This window comes from Uranotaenia lowii, chromosome 2, assembly GCF_029784155.1.
Source record: "Uranotaenia lowii strain MFRU-FL chromosome 2, ASM2978415v1, whole genome shotgun sequence".
NCBI classification, from domain to species: Eukaryota; Metazoa; Arthropoda; class Insecta; order Diptera; family Culicidae; genus Uranotaenia; species Uranotaenia lowii.
In genome coordinates this window covers 354791219-354812495 of record NC_073692.1, presented here as the reverse complement: position 1 = coordinate 354812495, position 21277 = coordinate 354791219, and the positions used below count along the sequence as shown (strand labels likewise).

Below are 21277 nucleotides of genomic sequence, written 5' to 3'. Positions count from 1 at the left end.
TATTTAAACATCTATTTGGATCCATGAGGGAATCGTAGAGTCATAATAATTTTGTTAGCATAATTAAAAGAAGTTTGGAAAGCTTCAAACATTGAATTTGCTTTCAACATAAGTTGCATCATTTCCATTAAATTTTGATGCAAAAATTTTAATTTTTCCTCAGTAATCTCACCCAAATCAACAAAATTGTTAGGATCAGAAAATGAAGGAGAAGAACAAGTATTTGAATTTCGGGGATTTTCCCAAGCCTTCGCATGAACGTTGAGACTTGGTTTTTTCCCATTTTTATTAGTTAAACCTGAAGAGGGAAACCCATTTTCAACCACCTCTGAGAACGATAAACAACGAGTCTGTGGCGCAGAATCAGCCCAGGTAACATTAAAATCACTTCGGGTATTACCCAGCCGTGATTCCAATGTAGGCCGAGGCTGACTGCGAACAGGCAGGTTGTTTGCCGGTCTGACGTGTGAAGACGAAAAAGAGGAAGGAGGAGAAGAAACTTTTCTGGAAACTTTGGGATTTTTCCTAGAAGCAACAATTTTTGCCCTAACGGGACAGTCTAGAGAATTCGAGGAATGATTACCTGCGCAATTCGCACACTTAAAAAATTCTGTTTTTGGCTTATCACCACCAAAAAGGCATTTAGATTTTTCATGATCGAATGAGCCGCAAAACATGCATCTGGCATTCATTCTACAATTTTTAGTGCCATGACAAAAAGCTTGACAACGACGACATTGCGTAATATTTTGAAGAAAATTGGTAGAAGATTTTCGAAAAGGTTCGAATTTGACTCGACAATGAAACATAAGACGAGCCTTTTCAAGAATTTGCAAATTATTAACCTGATCCTTTTTAAAATGGATCAAATAAAGTTCAGGAGCAAAACCAACACTACTGGTATTATTCGTGTTGGTTCTTTTCCTCATTTGAATTACTTGAATTGGAGAAAAACCTAACAAAGAATTTAATTCAGCTGTGATCTCATCCGGTGTCTGATCGCCAGTGAGACCACGAAGTACAACTTTAAATGGACGATCACTTCTAGTGTCGTACGTAAAAAATTGGTGTTTTTTATTATTCAAATAATTTAAAACCTTTTGAAAATCATTAAAAGATTCCGCCAATATACGAGCAGTTCCCCTTCGACCGATCTGAAAAGAAATCTTCACATCCTTGACGGAAGTGACGATTTCTTTTCGAAAGGCATTGAAGTCAGGAATCGTGACCGTTATTGGTGGAATCTTTTCGTTTTTAAGAGTATAAGAAGAAGAAGAAGGTTTCTTAGTACTCTTATCAGAATTAAATATGAATATTTCCTCATCACCGATGTTATGAAGGACATCGAATGAATTGGAAATTTCAACTTTTTTGGCAGATGGCCCTGGATTAGGTTCAGCAATCCGTTTTCTTCCGGCCCTTGAGCCGGCTGAAGACTTCCCCATGCTGGAAAGAAAAGAGAAAATATGAATAAAAGAAAATGAAAATAATCTTAGCACTGAAAAGTGCTGATTGAAATACAGGTAAGGAAAAAATAAATAATGTAAAATGTTCCTGCAGGTACACAGCAACGATACGATGCTCCGGCGTACGTGTTGACGGCTCAACGGTACAGATGGAAGTGATTATAGATCAAGGTTATTTTAAGATCATAAGAGCTTATTTCGTGGTGCTCAAAAATTATAATATTTTCGTAACTTGAGAACCAAGCTAGCTTTTTAAATATCTCTGTAAAGATGATAAGGAGATTCCTTTTTTTTGTGAAAAATTAATACTATAGGAAGTACGAAACAAATCCTCATGAAAATTTATTTAAGAAAATACGTACTTTCGTAGAAAAGCGTAGTTCTCATTATGCCTCGGGTGCTCGTTATGCCCTCATCTCCCCTAGCTGGACTTCCTCTGTTGATGGAAGTAAGTGGGGAGACGCAGTATCAGCAGTTCGTCGTAAACGATGTTGCTCAATATCGGGCCAAGTAGCGATCCTTGTGGAAGATATATGCCGGGATCCTCATATGAATGAGCGATGACGCAATCGCTCAAGGGTGACCACTGTACAAAATTAGTCACCTCTCCTCTTTTTCAGCCTGGCTTTCACCAATTTTTGAAATTTGTTTTCCCACGCGGGATTCAAGTGAAAAAACAACCTTATTGTTCTCTCTGCGACAAGCAGTACAACCAGATTGCTAAAAATCAGATAGGTATTTGGGTATAGTTCATTTGGGAAAAGGTTAAATGAGAATTAGCTAATTTTGTAGCTGGCAACTGTTTGCGTACATTGAGAGCCAACTTTGCACTCTCTCGCATACTTTCAGGATGCACGAATAAGGTGTTGAACATCGTTCAATTTGTATAATTCTTATCGCTGAAGCCAGAAGTTAAAAATAGGTATGTATATTACTACCACTTTGGTGAGTAGGTAGGTATTTTTTGGAGTTTAATGCGATGATTCTAAAATGTATATGAAACGTATAACAAAGTTGGTTGCGAAATATACCTACAAAAATATTTGCTGGGTAAAATTGAGCTGAGCGCAATAAGTAATTCGATCGCACAACCGGTAATAGGATGGAACACCAGCTGCCCTCGTATTATCATCAGTAGAACGTATATTTTTCAAAAACCAATGTGATTTCAGATCCCAGTCGATGATAAGACGAAAAAAGCCGGCGTGGTATTCAATTGTTTAAGATTCGACCTGCTTGAGAACAGACCAATTCATGACATGTTGTCATGGTTGTTACTACGATAAATTAACTCCATCTTTGACCAGAATCCATAGGGAATCACGCAGATGATGAATCGAAAAATACCCTCGGAGAGGAGGGGATCTCGATCCTGGCGAGCCACTTGACACAACGATATAGAAGACGACGCACGGGCAAAAAAAGCCGTACCGGACATTCTTAAAATATTGTGTCAAATATCCTTGCAAGTCCGGATAAATCCGGGAATTCTGGCAACCTAAGGCTAGAAAAAGCTCATTTTCGAGCAGTATCTGAGTATTTATTTAGTGTCGTTTCCAACGATAGAATCTGAGGATATAAGACCTACATACCTATATTGCACTTGACAGTATATATATGTAATAAGAAAATGAGTATTTCATTGCTGAGAAATTTTTCCTAGGTAGAGTGACGTCATTCAAAATATTTGAACATGAGTAGAATGGCAGGCGCGAGGTTGTGGAAGTCCGGGTATTTTAGCGATTCTCGATTTTTTTTATCATTTAATGTAAAAAGTTCCAAAAAAAATGGTTGATTGGTTGGTACGATTTTCGTTTTTAAAGAAGGATGAAAATTGTAGTCAAGCACATTAGACACATTCCACGCGCTTGTACCATTCAAAAGTGATTTTTATCCGTTCGCGTATCAAAAAATCTCAAAATTTTCTATAATTTTGATAATTCAAATCATACAAAATCAACGGAAAAAGAGAAAAAAGTTTTTTTACACATTTTTTAGATGATTTTGAAAATCAGTTTTTTGTTGGAAAAAGTGGTGTTTTTGACAACTTTTACCAAATCATTAATTTGAATATATGGATATTTTTTTTTGGAAATAGTTTTGGTATGTTTCGAAGCCAAAAAACACGGCTTCATTTTGTAGAAAAAAGAATTTGTTTATATCCAATGTAGTTGGTTTGAAAAGCGAACAAAAACAGTCGTAAATGAGTGAATTCACGTCACAAAAAAGGGAAGTTTTTAATTTTACGAGAAAACTCTGACATTTTTTTAAATAAAAAAAAAGATTTTCTTTGAAAATGATAAGACGATTCTAAAACTCTAAAAAGATAGAAATCGGTTGGAATCTAGCTGAGTTACAACAGCGCGAATGAGTGAATTCACGTCACAAAATTTGATTTTTTGTTATATTTTATATGAAAAATGTGCTCTGAAAGCTGTTTTGACCCTCTAGATGGTCGGATTTTTACAAATCGAGCATGATTTAGTTGATTTTTTTTTAATAAGTTCATTATTTTCAAATCAAAATCAAAATCAGAATAAGGAAAAAGTTAGGTGCAGATACTGAAAATTTATGTTTGTAAAAGTCGGAACAACAAAATATCGTTTTTGAAAATGTACATGAAATTTGAAGGCTTCAAAAAATGGTTCAGTATAACCACAGTATAACTTTATATTTCGTGATGTGAATTCAGTCAACTACCCTGTTCTGTTTGAACTGAGTGAATTAACGTCACAACTTCAAATAAGCATAACTTCGTTCGTTGTTGTTCAATCGACAAGCTACATCAAATTGTGGGTAATTGTTTTCTTTACAACTCATTTGAAGACACCGATATTCTATTTCAACAGAGAGAACAGGAAATCAAAGATGTATGTACTAAAATCCGAAATGCTTAATTCTAGCGTGAATTCACGTCACAAAAGTCATCAACCACAACAAAAACAACTTAAATTTTAAAATGACCATATTATATTCATTTTGAAGGAAATTCAAACCGTTTTCTAATTTTTTGTTTTTCATTTTCAAGTAAATTGGTTGACTTCTAGAATGATAACAGTGCAGAAAAGTCCTGAAAAGCGATTTCACGTCACGGTGGAATGTGTCATTAGCGCGAAAATATATGACATCCCACCTTATCAGAGAAGAATTGGACGGCTGTTCTTGATGGGACCAAAGATTCGAGGTCTCTGTTGGATTTAAGGGAGTATGAGGTATGTATCCAGGTTGTTCCCATTTAATTGAAAAATTCTGGATTAATTCACTTTATTTACGAATTTATACAAAAAATTTAAAATTTTATTGTAAAAAGTTTTTATTTATGCGTCTGCAACTAAATTTTTGGACCAAATTAAATAAAAATAATCATAAAGGTTTTTTTTTGGAAGCCTAAAATATGATTTAAAATCTGCTGATGAGTGTTCATTAAAAAAAATATTTCCAAGTTTTTTTCTTGATATTTGTTGAATAATTCTTGGATTTTGACAAAATTTGCCCGGATACTGCCCGGGTTTTGCTAGGTTTTTAGATAAAATTTCCTGAAAAAATTCTGGCAACTTTGGGGTAGAAGTATAAAACGTGTACGCTCGCCGTGCTTTTTATACAATTCGTAAAACAAAAATTGTCATTTCAACTAAAATCAATCTTTTTCACGAGCTGAAATCAATAAATCAGTTGCCGAAAAACGTCGATCAAATCATATTGTATGTATGGGTGAGACGAAGAAAACAAACAAAACCTAACGAATTTGCATTTCCTTTGGATAACCATCGATTCGTCGAAGTCTAGCTCACCGGTCCCATTTTTCTTGGACTGTTTGACGATAAAAAGGACGATGATGATGACAATCACGATGATCATCATCATGATGGTGCCGACAAAATCGAAGATGGTGTTGAAGGATTTTGTTTGATGAGCTAGCTCTGCCAGCTCTAGTACCATATGAAAAATGATGGACAGTTGAAGTGAGACGAAAGTGTGAGTTTGTTCGCTTTTTTTTTCTTTTTCAAAGGGACAAACTTCAATCACCAATATGCCGCAGCACACGGGTTATCCCCACTTCTTTCCTTTCGGGTTATCATCGACAGCTTCGGGAATGAATTTTTAATGGACGATGAGATTATGGCCATTAAAAATGGATACATGGGATCGTTCCGGGGCCGAAAACGTGCCGAGCCATGGCTTCCGGGCACGTTTAATGAAAATTGATAGTCCTTTTATTCGAGATGAATGAGATGAGACTTAAAGGTTTAAATTTATGAGGAGGATTCAGATTGTGAATACAATTTTTAAATTATAAGATTCAGATTCAAGATTCAGATTCAAGATTCAGATTCAAGATTCAGATTCAAGATTCAGATTCAAGATTCAGATTCAAGATTCAGATTCAAGATTCAGATTCAAGATTCAGATTCAAGATTCAGATTCAAGATTCAGATTCAAGATTCAGATTCAAGATTCAGATTCAAGATTCAGATTCAAGATTCAGATTCAAGATTCAGATTCAAGATTCAGATTCAAGATTCAGATTCAAGATTCAGATTCAAGATTCAGATTCAAGATTCAAGATTTAGATTCCAGATTCCGATTCAAGATTCAAGATTCAAGATTCAAGATTCAAGATTCAAGATTCAAGATTCAAGATTCAAGATTCAAGATTCAAGATTCAAGATTCAAGATTCAAGATTCAAGATTCAAGATTCAAGATTCAAGATTCAAGATTCAAGATTCAAGATTCAAGATTCAAGATTCAAGATTCAAGATTCAAGATTCAAGATTCAAGATTCAAGATTCAAGATTCAAGATTCAAGATTCAAGATTCAAGATTCAAGATTCAAGATTTAAGATTCAAGATTCAAAATTCAGGTTTATGCTTGAAGCTTCAAGGTTTAATTTTTATGTTTTTAACTTTTGCTTTTAAGCTGTAGGTTTTGCTGTTTTCAAGCCCTTTGTAAAAGGTCTAGTGAAAAAAAAACCCAAAAAAAAACAATCAATTTCAATTAGAGATAAGAGATCCCCAAATATTTCGCATCCTTTCAATCGGAAAAAAAACATATGAATTCAAAATTTGGAATGATGAGGATGTTCGAAATCAATTTTGCCAATATGCTAGCCCAAAGGACAAACCGATTAATTAGTACTATTCGGGGGCGGAAAAGTTCCCTCCAAATGAGATTTATAATTCAATTTTACTTTCATCAATTCTCGGGAGACACCCGAAAAGCTCCTTCTGGAGAACAAAATTATTCAAAAATACCTTGGCCCGAAATTTGGTTTGCCTCCCTCCAGGCCTAGAATTGTGGCAACCATGACCGGAGGATTCTTTATTGGTTTGGTTCGGTTTGGAAGTGACGAAGTTCTGAGCCAGAGCCGGAATCGACGACAATTAACTGGCTCAAAAGCGTCGGTCCCTTTTTCCTATCCCCAAGTCATCGTCGTCGTCATCATTATTATCATTCAACATCGTCATCATCAACAGCGTCAGCCGGTCGGTCGATGTCAATGAATCCGTCTTCCTCAATCTGTTTGATTTTCTGGTGCCGCCGAAAATTGGAATGATTGAAGTTTGGGGAAAATGAATTTTTCTCTTCTTTTATGGATCGACTATCTCCGGGGAAAGTTCAATCGTGACAGGTCTCCGATTTCGTTTTTTTTTTTTGCTCCAAGACTTCCAAATCATTTATCATCTGAGACTGGAGTCAGAATGAGGAACTGTTTTTGGGTGACAGCTAGCTGATGATTCACTTCAGAAGGTAGTTGTAAGCTTCTGATTTAATTCGAGCCAAACTTTTTTTTTTGAAAAGTTCCTATTTTAAAAATGTTTGCTTTAAAAGAGAGGTTTGTTTTAAAATTTGTGCTGACATTGAAAATGATTAAACTTCATCCCTATTTGTTTCACGACTTAAGAAAAAAAAATCAAAAATACACGGCTTACAAATTGCTGTTGCTTTTATGACTTAATTTATTCCTCCCACACATAAAAGCACAACATTGAAAAACATTGAGAAGGGTTCACTCGGCTAATATCCAGCTTTTGAACACGTTGTTCGACCAATCGCCCGCATTTCATTCCATTTATTCCACATTAAATACCCTTAGCTGGAATTTAAACCATCGCTCCGTTGTGCCCTTTTTTGGATAACATACACACAAATGTAGAATCAAAGAGCAAAATCAGAACCGAACACCCCCGCAGCGCCCTGGGGGATTAACCACCCTGATCTTTAACCCGAAACGGAACATTGAAACGAAACATGAAAATTACCCCAAAGGTTTGGATTTTTTTTTCATTTCTGCCTGACAAGGGGAAGGTAACATGTGTGACAGAAACTGTGAATGTACAGAAAAAGGTTTCACCGGTCGTGTCCCACTGCCGCATGTTCCAAAGGGATTTAACCCTTTGATATTTAATGTTTTAAATGAGTTCCTAATCTTCTGGGTACCTTACTCATCAGTCAGGGAAACATCCTGTCGTAGTGTACTTCAAAATTTCTAGAATTGAACAAAATACATTAAGTGGTGGCTCCAGAGAGTAGCACGCCTAGAAGTTTGACTTAGAATTTGCGTTTATTTTATTCGGAATAAGAATTTTGATTCAGAATCTACTACTATATGTATTAAAGAGTTAATCGTCAAAGGAAAAACCAGAAGCGCAACGTTTAGCGAAAAACACCAGTATGTAACATTCTGGAGCCACTCCATCAGCGAATGTGTTCTCTACTCTCCAATTAATGCGTCCTTTCCATTTGATGAATTGTGCATTTACTTTTCTCCCAACGTCGAGTGGATGTATGAAAAGATGGATGGGAGAAAAGTTTCGCTCGGTCTAACGTGGTTGCTCCACAGCTTGCGATATTTGGAAGACTGGAATGTTTAGAATATTTTAAGTAATAGCGATCATAAATTAAAGATAAGATAAGATAAGATACAAATCCCCAAAAGAAATCAGCATAAACGTGCTGATAATAAATCTCAATTCTATGTTGAATATTTTGTTCGAATAAAAAAATAATTTTGAACAAAAATTAAAACCAGGATTAAAAAATATTCAGAACCATAACGAAGGAGATTAAAATTTAACAAAAAAATGTGTGGATAATACATGTCACTACAGAAGTGTTTATTCATGTTTTTTTTTTAAATAGTAATTTTCTTGATCTTGATCTTGAACTTGATCAACCGAAGCTTTAATATCTCATTTTCCTAAAATGTGTATCGTTCTATATCTAAAGTTTGACCAAATTAACTAATTTGAAGTCTAAACTTTTACTATAAACGGAAAGAACCATAAGAACTCATTTTGTTTACAAAATGTAATCAAAATTTAAAAGTAAAATTTTATTACATTATTTGTGTAATATCTCGATATTAAATGAATTTTAAGGATATTTCGATTTTTCTGTTTAGAGTTTTAATTTAACTTTTTCGAAATTAAATATGAACAAAATCTGCATTTATTTAAAACTAGCTAACCCGGTAAACTTCGTTTAACCCGTTACTTAATAAATCGTTGGAAAATGTTTATCTACAGTTCTTTAACTTCTTCGTACTTGTGAATAAGTTTTCATCAAAATCGTCTTCAAGTAGTTCAAGTTTTGTCCCGTTTCTAGTTGATTTTGTATAGGACCCCATAAAAAGTGAGATTCTTGAAACTATTATACAAGCCATCTCTGACCCGAAAAAACCCTCGGATACCAAATTTTACTTCATTCCGACTGACTTTATTCCGTTTATTCGTGATGGTATTACAAAGAAAATTCCTCCATTTTCATATATAAGACTATTTAGACATTAAATAAGTCATTATTTCTTATAAACAATGCGAAGGCAGTACAGCACTTCTGTACTGTTGATTTCTGCTGAAAAATGTGCAATATTTATTTGGATCGTGCATCGATGGAAATTTTAATTAGGATTCAATAATGTTTATTTCATTTAACATAAAAAATCAAATATGAGAGAAGTAAAAACTCAAACAAAATCATGAAGAAAGAAAGGAGCTTTGCAATAACGACACATTTTTAAAAAAATATTTTAGAAACATTTTTTTAATTGAGTAATTTTGTTATTTTTTACACAATGCTTTCGATTTGTTTTGATATGTCTTTTACGAAGTCACAATGAAAACTCACGGCGATGCTAAGTTCTGAAAAGAAAGGATAAAATAAATCAATTCCTTAGTAGGATAGGTTCGAAAAATCATAACGTCTTTATTTTAGGGGAGCATGCTCTATTTTGCCCTGTTTAAGCGAATCGCCAATTTGCCATGTATTCCATGAACATTTCAAGTCAAAAAAGAGTGAAGTCGCTGAAGAAAAGTGTTTTCTACAAATGCCAATAATTTTTCATTACTTTGATTCATTTATCTAACTGATTGAAAATCTTTATTTTTAAAAAACGTTATCAAAAGTCACAGAACTAAACTGTGTTGTAGAGCCGAAGACACCACAAAACATTGCAAAAATATGTTTGACCTACTGACGCTCTGTCAAATACCTCCAGAAACGTTCAGCAAAGACGACGGGTGAGATTGCAGAAAATTCGGATGATTTGATGTTTCAATAGTGATCTCTTTTATTCTCTTTCGAGGTCGGATCCAACGTATAAGGCAATTCCATGACATTCTGCATCGGAGGACGAGACGGAGGTCTCACTGGACGTCCTGCGGAACCAAGTATGTTAATTTTTATTCTTTTTAGAGTATCGGCAACGGCAGGTGCTATCCAAGGTGTGTGTTTATATAGAGGGTGTTACCGTTTTTCGTATTTTTGATTCAGCCATTTTGGCCATTTTGGTTCTACAACTGCAGAACTCATGGAGTTTGTTTACCAACAATAACTGAACAACTGATCAAATATTCTTCTGTTTGTAAACAAACTCATTGAGCGCACTCCTCGCCTCCTCCCAGCTGTTAATCCGGGACATATTGCAGGTTTATTTAAAAAAAGCAGCTCATTTGCGCACCGGTAAGTGAATTTTTTTGCCACTGCTGTCGCACCGATAGGTTTTGTTGTTGTTTGTTGGTATTTTGTTTTGCAAATTTACCCTAGACACTTTAGCACCTGTCAATCCAAGAGTTGATCGGTATTCAAATTTAGCTCCTGAATCACTTTTTTAACACCAAGGAGCTAGATAGCGCCTCGTTTGAAACCCACTGGTACGGTACGGTGCCAGAGTGTTAAAATTAGGTGCTATTATAGCTTTGACACCTGACCGCTGCTGATACTCTTAATATAAAGGATAAATATAAAGGAAAAAAACGGAACGAATTCTGAAAATTCCAGTAATTCTTACCGAAAACTGTAAAATGGTCGGTAATTTTTACCAAAACCATAACACGTTCTTTAATTTCAGTTTATAATGCACAACGTATTACGCGTGATGATTTGGGATTCGAGATTTGTTCATCTGTCGTGATACACTATGAATCATAAGCTGAAATTACCTAACGTTTTACAATTTTTGGAAAACAATTTTACAGTATTCGGTAAATACTACCGGCATTTTGGATATAATTGTAGATATTTTGACGAGAACTTCCAAAATTTCGGTAAAAATACCGGTATTACGCTGAACACCACCTGTGTTTGGGTAAAAATGATCGATTTTTCGGTAGATACCACTGATTTTATCAGTAAAACTTACCGGTATTCCGGTAATAATCTACCAATTTTTCGGTAAATATTGCCGATTTTTTACAGCTTTTGGTGGTAATATAAGGTTGGAAAATTTTTTCAGTACGTATCCGGGTCGGACAAATCCAGTTAATTTTTTTTTTAAACCTGACAAAATCCAGGTATTTGATTTCAAAATTGACGACAAAAATCCGGATAATAATCGGGCAAATTTTGACAAAACTCGGAAATAACTCAACAAAAATCAAGAACAAAAATTGAAAAAAAAACCCTTTTTCATCAAAACTCATCGACAGTTTTTAACTCGTAAACCTGGCAAAATCCTGGTATTTGATTTTAAAATTGACGACAAAAATCCGGATAATATATTGGGCAAATTTTGACAAAACTCGGAAATTACTCAACAAAAATCAAGAACAAAAATTTAAAAAAAACCTTTTTCATCAAAACTCATCGACAGATTTTAACTCGTATTTTAGGCTTCCAAAAAAGCTTTAATGATTTCAAAAAAATTGGTTTTGTTGGAATAATTAAACAAAACAACACATTCATGGATAAATCAAGGAATAGTCCTAGCTTTTATCAATGAAATTGGGCGGAGCCGGACTGCTCCCAAATTTATTATTAAATATCCGGGCTAAACCGGGCAGTTTGGCATACCCCCCTATGAAAATTACGTAACGCTGAAAATTACCCCCCCTCCACGCCCTCTACATTTTCTCATGTTTTTAAATACTGATTTTCGAAGGCAAAAAAAGATGTTAACATACATTTTTTAACGTTCTTCAAAACGGAATCAATATCTATCCAAATCGCTTCTTAGTTCTCATTGATGACAACTCTCTGATAAAATAAATTAATTGCCTTATTACGAGTTGATCTGTGCTTGTTAACTGATGATCTACCTTGTTTACTTTATTTTGTTCAAGGTGCATTACTTGTTATGCGAAATATACTTCACTTAGCAATATTCGTCGGAATATTCAAAATTGCATTTTTAGAATCAATTGAGAAAAAATAATAAAATTTCCGTTTTAGGATTGGATTGAGTTCTTGGGAGTAAATGTATCTAATATTCGGGTTTTCAACGGTTATTTCACGGATATCCAATGCACATTTTATGGAGTCTATCTCAGAATCTTTAAAGAGGAAAGGTTACAAACCAGTTTCAATCTTATTGAAGCTGACAAATTTCAAGCTGATTTTGGTTTGCTTATTATTCTGCAAAAAATTGCATGACATCTAAAAAACCGCAATTAAACTGAATTTTTCAAGGAAAAAATCGTTACGTAACGATGAGTATACCTCCCCCTCCCCTATGTCACAATTCGTAACGCTCGAGCTTACTCCCCCCCCCCTTAGGAGCGTTACGTAATATATGGATGCCCCCTTAGACATGCATGATCAGCCGAAAAAGGTCCATAATATTTGACAGCTGTCACAGCTAGGCCATGGAAAAATTACCCAACAGTTTAACGAACTCTACATGTTAAGAATTTGGTTAAATAATTACCGATCTCGGTAATTTTCGTTTAATGTGTAGTTTACATTCCCCTCTGTCGATGCATCAGCAAAAATTGTCTTCTTCATTTTCCTTCGCTTGGTGACACCTTATTGAAAGTGTCTTAAAATTTACATCGAAATGAAACTTTTATATGCATTTTAAGGAAAAAATCATACTTGCCTTGGCAAATCACAGCACTAAAATCATATCGGTAGCATTTTTCAGGCTTATAATGTTACAGTTTCTTGAAAATACTAGTAAAGCGTATTAGACACATTGAACGTTATATGAACTTTCCCCGTATATGGCAAACGTGTTGGATTAAAAAAACGGATCATTAAAATTACTTTACTAAACTTTTCAAAAGAAAGCAAGGAAGACTTTTATTATACGTTACTTTTAGGTTTGCCTACAACTATCGAAAAAAAATCTATTGTGCAGTACACATTAAAACATCGAATATTTCAAAAACGCTTTTAGTTTCTTGAAAACAAACAAAAATATAAATTTCAATTTAACACATACCTACATGAACATAAAAGATTTGCAAACATCGTACATATTTGAAATCCATCTTTTGTCACTTAGAGTTGGGACATCACGAAAAAATTATTCAAATTTTCAATAGATTACAACAAATTGGACTAAAGCTTGTATGTTAAAAAATTTGCATATTATTCATATTGCACAAAATTGATGAATCGGGTTGTTAAATATCGAAAATTAGAATATTTTTATATTTGTTTCGGCCTATCTGAGAGAAAGCTCCTAAAAATTATATCCATAAGTCTATGAGATCTAAATAAATGCTACCTTAAATTTATTCTGAATCTCCTGAAGCACTGTTTATAAAAAAAAAGGTTATGCATGGCATTTTCTGGCGTCCTTGGGGTTTCTTTATTGATTAATAAGGAGTTAGATTTAGAAGTGTTTCAGACGTAAAGACTATTGGATTTCAATTCGTTTGGAGAAAGCACGTTTGGTAATTTAAAGTTTTATAAGTCTTAGAGGTTTATATGAACGTACTCTATGACCTTTTCGAAAGATTTATGCATTAAAATTGGAAAGAATTCAATTGCCATTATTGTCATAAATAAGGCCTAAAATTTCATCATGGTAAAACGCTGTAGAAAAAAAACCCATTAAATATGAATGAACATTTGCATCAAGATAGTTTTAAATGTATCGTTGACACAGTATTTGTTCAATTGTCGATTTTATGAAAGTTGAAAAAATTGGCGTCACTCAAAAACCTAAGATGCAAATCTATTTTGTACAAATTCTGATAAAATCCTCAAATTGTTTCGGGACGTGTTGAAACAACTTGAAACCTTACAGTTAACGGCGACTGTTTTTTCAAACTTGATTTGAAACTTTGAGTATTAAAATGAAGCAAAAATAGAGTTAAAATAGATTTATAATTAGTGATCATGCATAAGCACAAACATGTGTTGACAGTTTTAAGTGAAATTTTTAAAAAGTTAAAATGCCCAACTAACCTATAAGGCAGACTTTCACTCCATTTCAACATGTTTTCGATCATTCAAGTATTCAAGTAATGCCTTAGAGATATCTGGACCCATGGTGGTCACTTTTGTACCTAAGGACATTAATCCTCTCAATGTCCTGAATCTCAAGACCAAGATTTTCGGAATCAAAGAAAAATCTATAAATTCCCAGAATGTTTAGCAAATTTTCATTACAGAATCTGTATCACAGAACACAGAATTTTAGAAATATTCACAGATTTCACAGAATTTTAAAATTTTGGACGTTTTTTTTTTCTTTTCTCTTTTTAAAATTAAATTTCTTTTCTACCGACATCATTGGTTCCTTTTGCATTCATTTTCAGACTGCTGCGATTGAATGTAAATTTTTGCTTACTCGTACTAACTTGAACACGAAAAATTTAAATGTGGAACAATGTTCCTAAACTTTTTAACGAATTCTTATTCGATGTGATATTAACTAGTTTTTAATCAAAGAGTTTCAAATAATAAATAAACATTTTTTTTAACTATGAACGAACCAGAAGTATGCCAAGTAAAATCAACAGTTTTAGAAGCTTTCTACGTTTTGTGCTTAAACAGTTATAAATGTTTGCTATAAGGTAAATTTTCCTATTCTACAAATTGTATGTTCGTCGTATTTGGTGGTATAATATTTTTGACAAACCATATAGAAAAGGTAAGCATGTTTAATACTATTGTAGTTTCCCATGAAATCTTTCGAACGCATTTTTTAAAAAGATTTCATGGAGGTTTAAATCACGTTCTTTCTTTTTTATCTAATTTTTTTTTTTCAAGAGTGAGCAATGGCGCTATATCCAAGGTCGATGACCAGAAATGTGGTGCACAGAAATCCAAAATTTTAAGATTTTTAATAGAAATTTTAGTAAAAGTTTTGGTTTTTTAAACTCTAAAAATTAAAAAAGTTTCCATTGGATTTTGGATTTCTGAGTGAAATAACCTCATTTCCAGCCAAATAAGGAAGAATAATCCAGAATCGGCATCTAGGAGCTCACTATTAGCAGATGAGCTCCCAACGTAATAACTGTCCTATCACGGGAACGTATGGTACTGTTGTCCACGTTCCTTCCTCCTTGTGTTCCAGTTGTCTCTGCGTTCAATACTGCACAGTGGGCCCGGCCTAGTTAAGATGAATAGTATGTGTACTTTTACTATTCACCGGGATGCTGACAAGATCTGGCTGTGTATGTATCATAAGCATCAGATGCTATTATGTATGGAGTGCAAATTGCACTTCAAAAGAAGATTATGTTCAGAACAATTTATTTCTGTTCAGATAGCCAAGCAGCTATCAAATCACTCAGTGCTTCCAGTTCTAGATCAAAACTGGTAATCGCATGCCGGAAAGCAATCGAAGAACTTGCTGAAGGCAATGGATTAAACCTTCTATGGGTACCCGGACATAAGGGAATTTTTGGAAACGAATGCGCCGACGAACTCGCTAGAGCTGGGTCGGAAAAGGAATTTTACGGACCAGAGCCGGCTGTCCCAATATCACCATGTTGGTTCAGAAACCAAATTCAAACTTGGTCCTCTAACCAGCATGAACGATACTGGGAAGAGCTGGACACTTGTCGTCAAACTAAATTATTTTTAGGAAAACCATCTCCAATCATATCGAGTTACTTATTAACTTTAAATAAATCTCATTGCAGCATCTTGATCAGAGCACTCTCCGGTCATTGTAAACTCAACTATCACATGCACAACATTCAGCGTGCTGAATCTCCAGTATGTGGTAGTTGTGAATCAGATGTGGAAGATCCCTTCCATCTTATTTGTAACTGTCCCTCATTTGCCAGACTACGTTTTCGTACTCTGGGATCTTACGCTTTAAGCGAATCTGAGTTTAAGAAATTAAACTTAAAAAACATTCTATCATTCCTTACCGAATGTAGAAAAGAGCTTTAATGCTAATAATCCCTAGTGGAAAGGCTTTATGCCATCTTAAATAGATTGAATTTATTTCTTCCTTTTATAGGTTTTTCAGGTTTCTCAGGTAAATGATGAAATCTTGGATAAAAAAAAGGCTAGGCACAATTTTCCCGTATGTTTGGATAACGTGCCGCTATTAAGCCTACCCCCATTCTGATCATAAGCATACGCGTAAGCATAAGCATAGAAATTAAATTTTTTATGTCCATATAAATTTTGGATTATTATCTCTGAATGTGAATAATATGATAAAATTGGTAATGTTAATTGATTTTTCTTAAGTAAATTGTAAAAAAGTCGCAATTTGACATGACTTTTGAATGAAATTAATGGTAAAATCACAGAAAGTCAGATTTTTTTTTCGTCAGAACACAGAATTTTTTCAACAACCTTGCGTAAGACGTCTAGAAAAATACTGGTTTTTTAAAGTAAACCCTACTTAAACATCTCGAGGGGTTAAATCCCAAGGAAGAAATTGATAGAAAGTTTATTTCTGTAAAGAAAAAACTTTAAAAATTTAAAGAACAGTGTTAGGTTGAAAAAGCGATTGTAAGGATATGGTGTTTAATTAAAATGAATTAAATATGCCTCGTGCCAGCGTTTTCCCCGTGATGCAATTTGAGTCGAAACAGGCCTTACGCAGCTTGTCCTAATGAGATTTCTACGTAAAAGAAATCAATCAAAACAGTAAAACGTATTGAAAAACGTTTCAATCATAGATGTACCGTGAAAAGTTTAATCAACTTCTAGTATTTTTTTTAATATGCCAGAGAAAGTAGGGAGACATGATCCAATTTTTTTCATCATCTCGATCTGGGAAAATTTAACAACTCATCTTCTTTTACAGCTTTTGGCAGCAAGTAATATCAAGTTAATATGCTCCGAAAATCAGGATGGTATTTATGCTATCCCGGAGATAAATAAGAATCCTTTTTTTCTGGTGCTAAGAAATTCAAATTTTTTAAGTGAAGGAAGAATTGATTCTTCATTCAAGGAGACTTGATCCTTTATATACGGGGCCTTAATCTTTGTCCAAAATTAAACGAAATCAATTGAGAAAAGGTTTATTAACTATCATTTAAATCATTTTTCTACTCGTGTAACAGTTTAAAAATCTTAGAAAAAGACCTGATCTATATCAGACAAGTAAGAATTTGATTATTTTAAACAAAATCATTTTATTAAATGTTTTTTTATCGATCAAAATTTGTTGTTTGGAATATTCATGATAATATTAGTTATATCATACTCAGCAATAATCACGAGTCATTTATGAAAAAAACCATTATTGATTTCTGTTTCTTACAAACACTTCAGCTAAAAAATTTTCTTGATTAAAATCAGCTTCAAGAAGTTATTGCTCTTTTTTCTAAGATATAAGGCCCAAACAACACTTTAGTCAGATGTCTCCCATCTAATCCAACTGCAGGTTTGAAATTCAGAGGACATTTCACATGACATAAGTAGTATTTTAGGCTCCAACTTGTTACTTCCAAATATCCCTACCGAAAATTGCTCTGGAAATATGGCGGTATGAGGATTGTATCATTTTTAACAATTAAAATATCGATATCGTTTTGAAATGATAAAAAATGATCTTTTTTTCTCATTTTGTTAAATTAAAAAGATAGTATGTTTTAAGGTAACTTTAACAGCATAGTTATGCTTCATTTTGCATATTTTTCTCGAATATTAGATTATTGAAAGAGATTTCAGTTACCAGATATTACTAAGGGATCAAGTCATCCCAGGGATCCAGTTTCCTCACTCTCCCCTATAATTGTACTATCTTAAAAGCAAATCATTTATTAAATACTATGTGTGAAATTATTGGTATCACTAAGACGCTGTTTTTTCAATCTAATGTTACTTTGACATTACTTCGAAAAAAGCAATCCTTTTCAAATCATGAAAAAAGTACCGTAAAACGGGGTAACATTGATCACCGTGGTTGATTCAACATGAAACTTTGCCATTTAATCATCAATATATAAGTCTAAAGTTAAAATATCTTAAAACCTTTTCTACATTTAAAATCATTCATGTTTAGTTTCAAATTGGGTAAAATTTTGTTTGTTTATGAGAATTTCAAATGTAAGTAAAAATGTTATTTCAAAATTTTGAAATATCAATTTTTTCAAAGGCTCGCAAATAAACACCCTTCCTGATGAAATTAAAGCGTTTAGAAGCAGCAGGTTGATATATGTGACAGCTCAACCTTTTCCTTAGAAAATTTATAGTTTCGGTGTAGTTTTTGTTGTATTTTGAGGTATTTTTTTTATATTTAAAAAATAGGAACGTATTTCCAAGAGTAAGCCAGTCTAGGACAAAAGGTAGAAACCTTATCAAATGGTAAAGTTTGAAGGAAAAAATTAAAGGGGAATTGTGTGAGGGCCTAGAAAACAGTATGAAGGCAAAATTTTATAAGTAATGTTAAAAATTTAGCCCCTTAATTTATGCAGCTTCATCGTCTATCTTTCGATTTTAATTGTTGTTCGACCTTTACACACGAACTGCCCCAGTTTATCAATTACTAGCATTTGTAAATATTATCAAGGTGTTTTGTATCCTTTATGATCAAGAAAACTCGTTAAAACCGTCAAATAGAGACTGATCAATGTTATCTCAAAGCATCAAATTCTAAACAAAGACAAAATCGACTCTGAAATCAAATTTAAAGTAGTCTTATAAATTTTTGCAACCATGTTTTACGTTCAAAGGAGTTTAATATTGGTTTTTTTAATAATATGAAACATGCCACATGCCCCTTATCAGAAAAAATAATCGAGAAATATTGGAAAAAGTGATCAATCTTGCCTCATTTTACGGTACCTAAATTACTTCTTTAACTTCGCCAACTTCAAAATTGCCCTCAAACCACACGGTAATCAAATTATCGGAACCACTCACGAAAATGACCCTGGTTTCAGCACTTCTAGTCTAGTTACCAGCACACTGCACTGTAACATGAAAGGATTAGAAACCTCCATCCGCCGGGGACCAAACGAGAACGAGAGATCCGTGATTTAATTAATTCATCATAAAAGATTTTCTAACAACATCATGATGTGGTGGGGGCGCATGGGGGGATGATGGGTGGATTTTGTGGAAAAGTGTAGGTTTGGTACCCCGAGCTCAGTCAGAACCGCAAACTTTTCTTACCCGTTCGTTTCCGGCGATTTCCGTATGATGGGTGTTGGAAAACCACTCCAATGATCTCTTCGACTTCACACGGCCAGAAGCAGTTGAACTTTTTCAATTTTATTTGCCGGGTGCTGCAGCAGTTTGCTCTCTTCTTCCTGGAGCTGCTGCTCCACACAACAATTTTTACGATATCTGGGGGCAAGACCTCTGGATGGAAGGCTGTTCACACCCACAAAATCATCCACAACCGTGTGTTTTGATAGCGCGGCGCACTGCTGATAGTAAAAATTGCCAGGGTCAGGTCAGGTCGGGCTTGGCGGGGAAGGATCTGTTAACGAGATTTCTCGTTTCCTTACGTCTTCTTGATTTACTCACGAGATTGTGTGTAGACACTTTTGCACCTTTTTCGGATCTTTTATGATATGCCCTCCTCACTCTATATTGGTTGGCTGGGCAGAAAACTTATCCTCTATGATTTACGACGCCCGATGATCCGAGACTATTATCGTCCCATCAAATTCACTCACCACAAACAGCCGACATTTGATACCCGAGCTAGGAGCTTTTCACGGGAAAAATTCACACACCTACGAGGAATCCCTACCAGTAATAAACTCCCGGAAAAGTGAAAACTTTCACTAAGCTGCTGGATAGAGTATCACTTAATCTGCAGAGCCGGAACACGCGCTAGATAAAAAAAAACGGATCCGGAATCCGAAATCCTTTGGCTTTGAATTGCTACTTCTCTGCACTAATCGAATTCGCCACAACCTCCTCGCAAATCTCCACCCCAATAAATAGACGGATAGATGATAAGCGGGTCCTCCCAGACCCACACACACTGACACTCACGCACCAAAGACCGAGAAAACCCCACAAGTTAGGCTTCCCCACGCGCCAATTTCGGTGGGAGGAAATCTGCAACAAGCAACAATCTAGGCGCCAGATGGCATTCACACCACACACAAACCGGAAGCTCTTCTACCTCTGTAAGTTAGTCGCCGGAAACCGTCGTCTCGTTCGGGAGGAACTCCGGAAAAACACGACCGTACTCGCCGATGGCCCTGGGAAAACTGATTCACTGAGGCCGGCTGCCGCGGAGTAAGTCCACCAAAGTAACAGTCAGTCACATCCAACAAAATTGGGAAAAGCTCCAACTCTGTCCTTCCCTAGTATCTATGGTTTCACGCTCATATTCTCCGAACGAACAAAATCTAAAAGGCGAGACCGCTGAGTCAGACGGTGGCTAGTCCTAGTCGAAAAAGATGGTTCAACAGGCAGCAGCAGCAGCAGCATCAATGAGTATTTCAAAAGGTTATAAACGTTACCATCCCCAATGTGGAAATCGGAGGGGGAAAACGACCAAAGCGTTGTAGTTCAATCTCTTATCAGTTGAGGGAGACCAGTTACACACGAACGGTGAACTTTAGGCAGTACCATCGCAGTGGGTGGTTTTCCGAGTAGCACGGGGAAAGTTTTCGGGTCGAGCGCGTATTAACTTCGGGAAAAGGCGAAATCGGAGGGCAGTGTTGGCAGAGGAGACTGTTTTTCATCAGAAACATGAATTGAATCAAAACAATTATTTTTGGTTTTAGAATGTTGCTAATAATTTTTCGTATTTTGATTAAATGATTTTAATTGAATGATTAATGGCATTTCGGTGAACTATAGATTCTAATAGAAAGAATATCAAATGAAAGTAATGAAAATTATAGACGGATAGATTAGGTTAGGAAGCATGAAAGGTGTTGAAAATGAGCCAAGAGCGTGATTTGAGAAAACTTCTTGCCGCACAAGACCATTTGTCCCACACCGTATTATTGTCTAGAACAGTGTTTTTCAAAGTGGTCCCTACCGCCCCCTTGGAGGTGCTGAGAGCTTCCAGGGGGGCGGTGAGCTCAATTTTGAAATTTGGGGGGCGTTGAATGGGCTCAGAGGGGCGGTAAGACCGTGTTTTACGAAACTACGTAGATTTGAAATAACAACGAGTAAGTTCGATCCAAAACAATGAAATTACGCTATAAAACTAAACATCAGGTTTTAGAATAAAATATCACAGAACTGCAA

At 34.9% G+C, this 21277-nt stretch overlaps 1 protein-coding gene across 4 annotated transcripts in view; it reads right to left on the bottom strand.

Annotated features, from left to right (window-relative positions):
- The window catches only part of LOC129748667 (GTP-binding protein Di-Ras2), a 454908-nt gene extending 434612 nt beyond the window's left edge, over window positions 1-20296 (bottom strand). For all 4 annotated transcript variants that reach the window (XM_055743338.1, XM_055743341.1, XM_055743342.1 and 1 more), the window contains exon 1: window positions 19229-20296. The gene's annotated coding sequence lies outside the window, so the exon portion shown is untranslated. The remainder of the gene's footprint in view (window positions 1-19228) is intronic.
- Window positions 20297-21277: the final 981 nt, after the last annotated feature.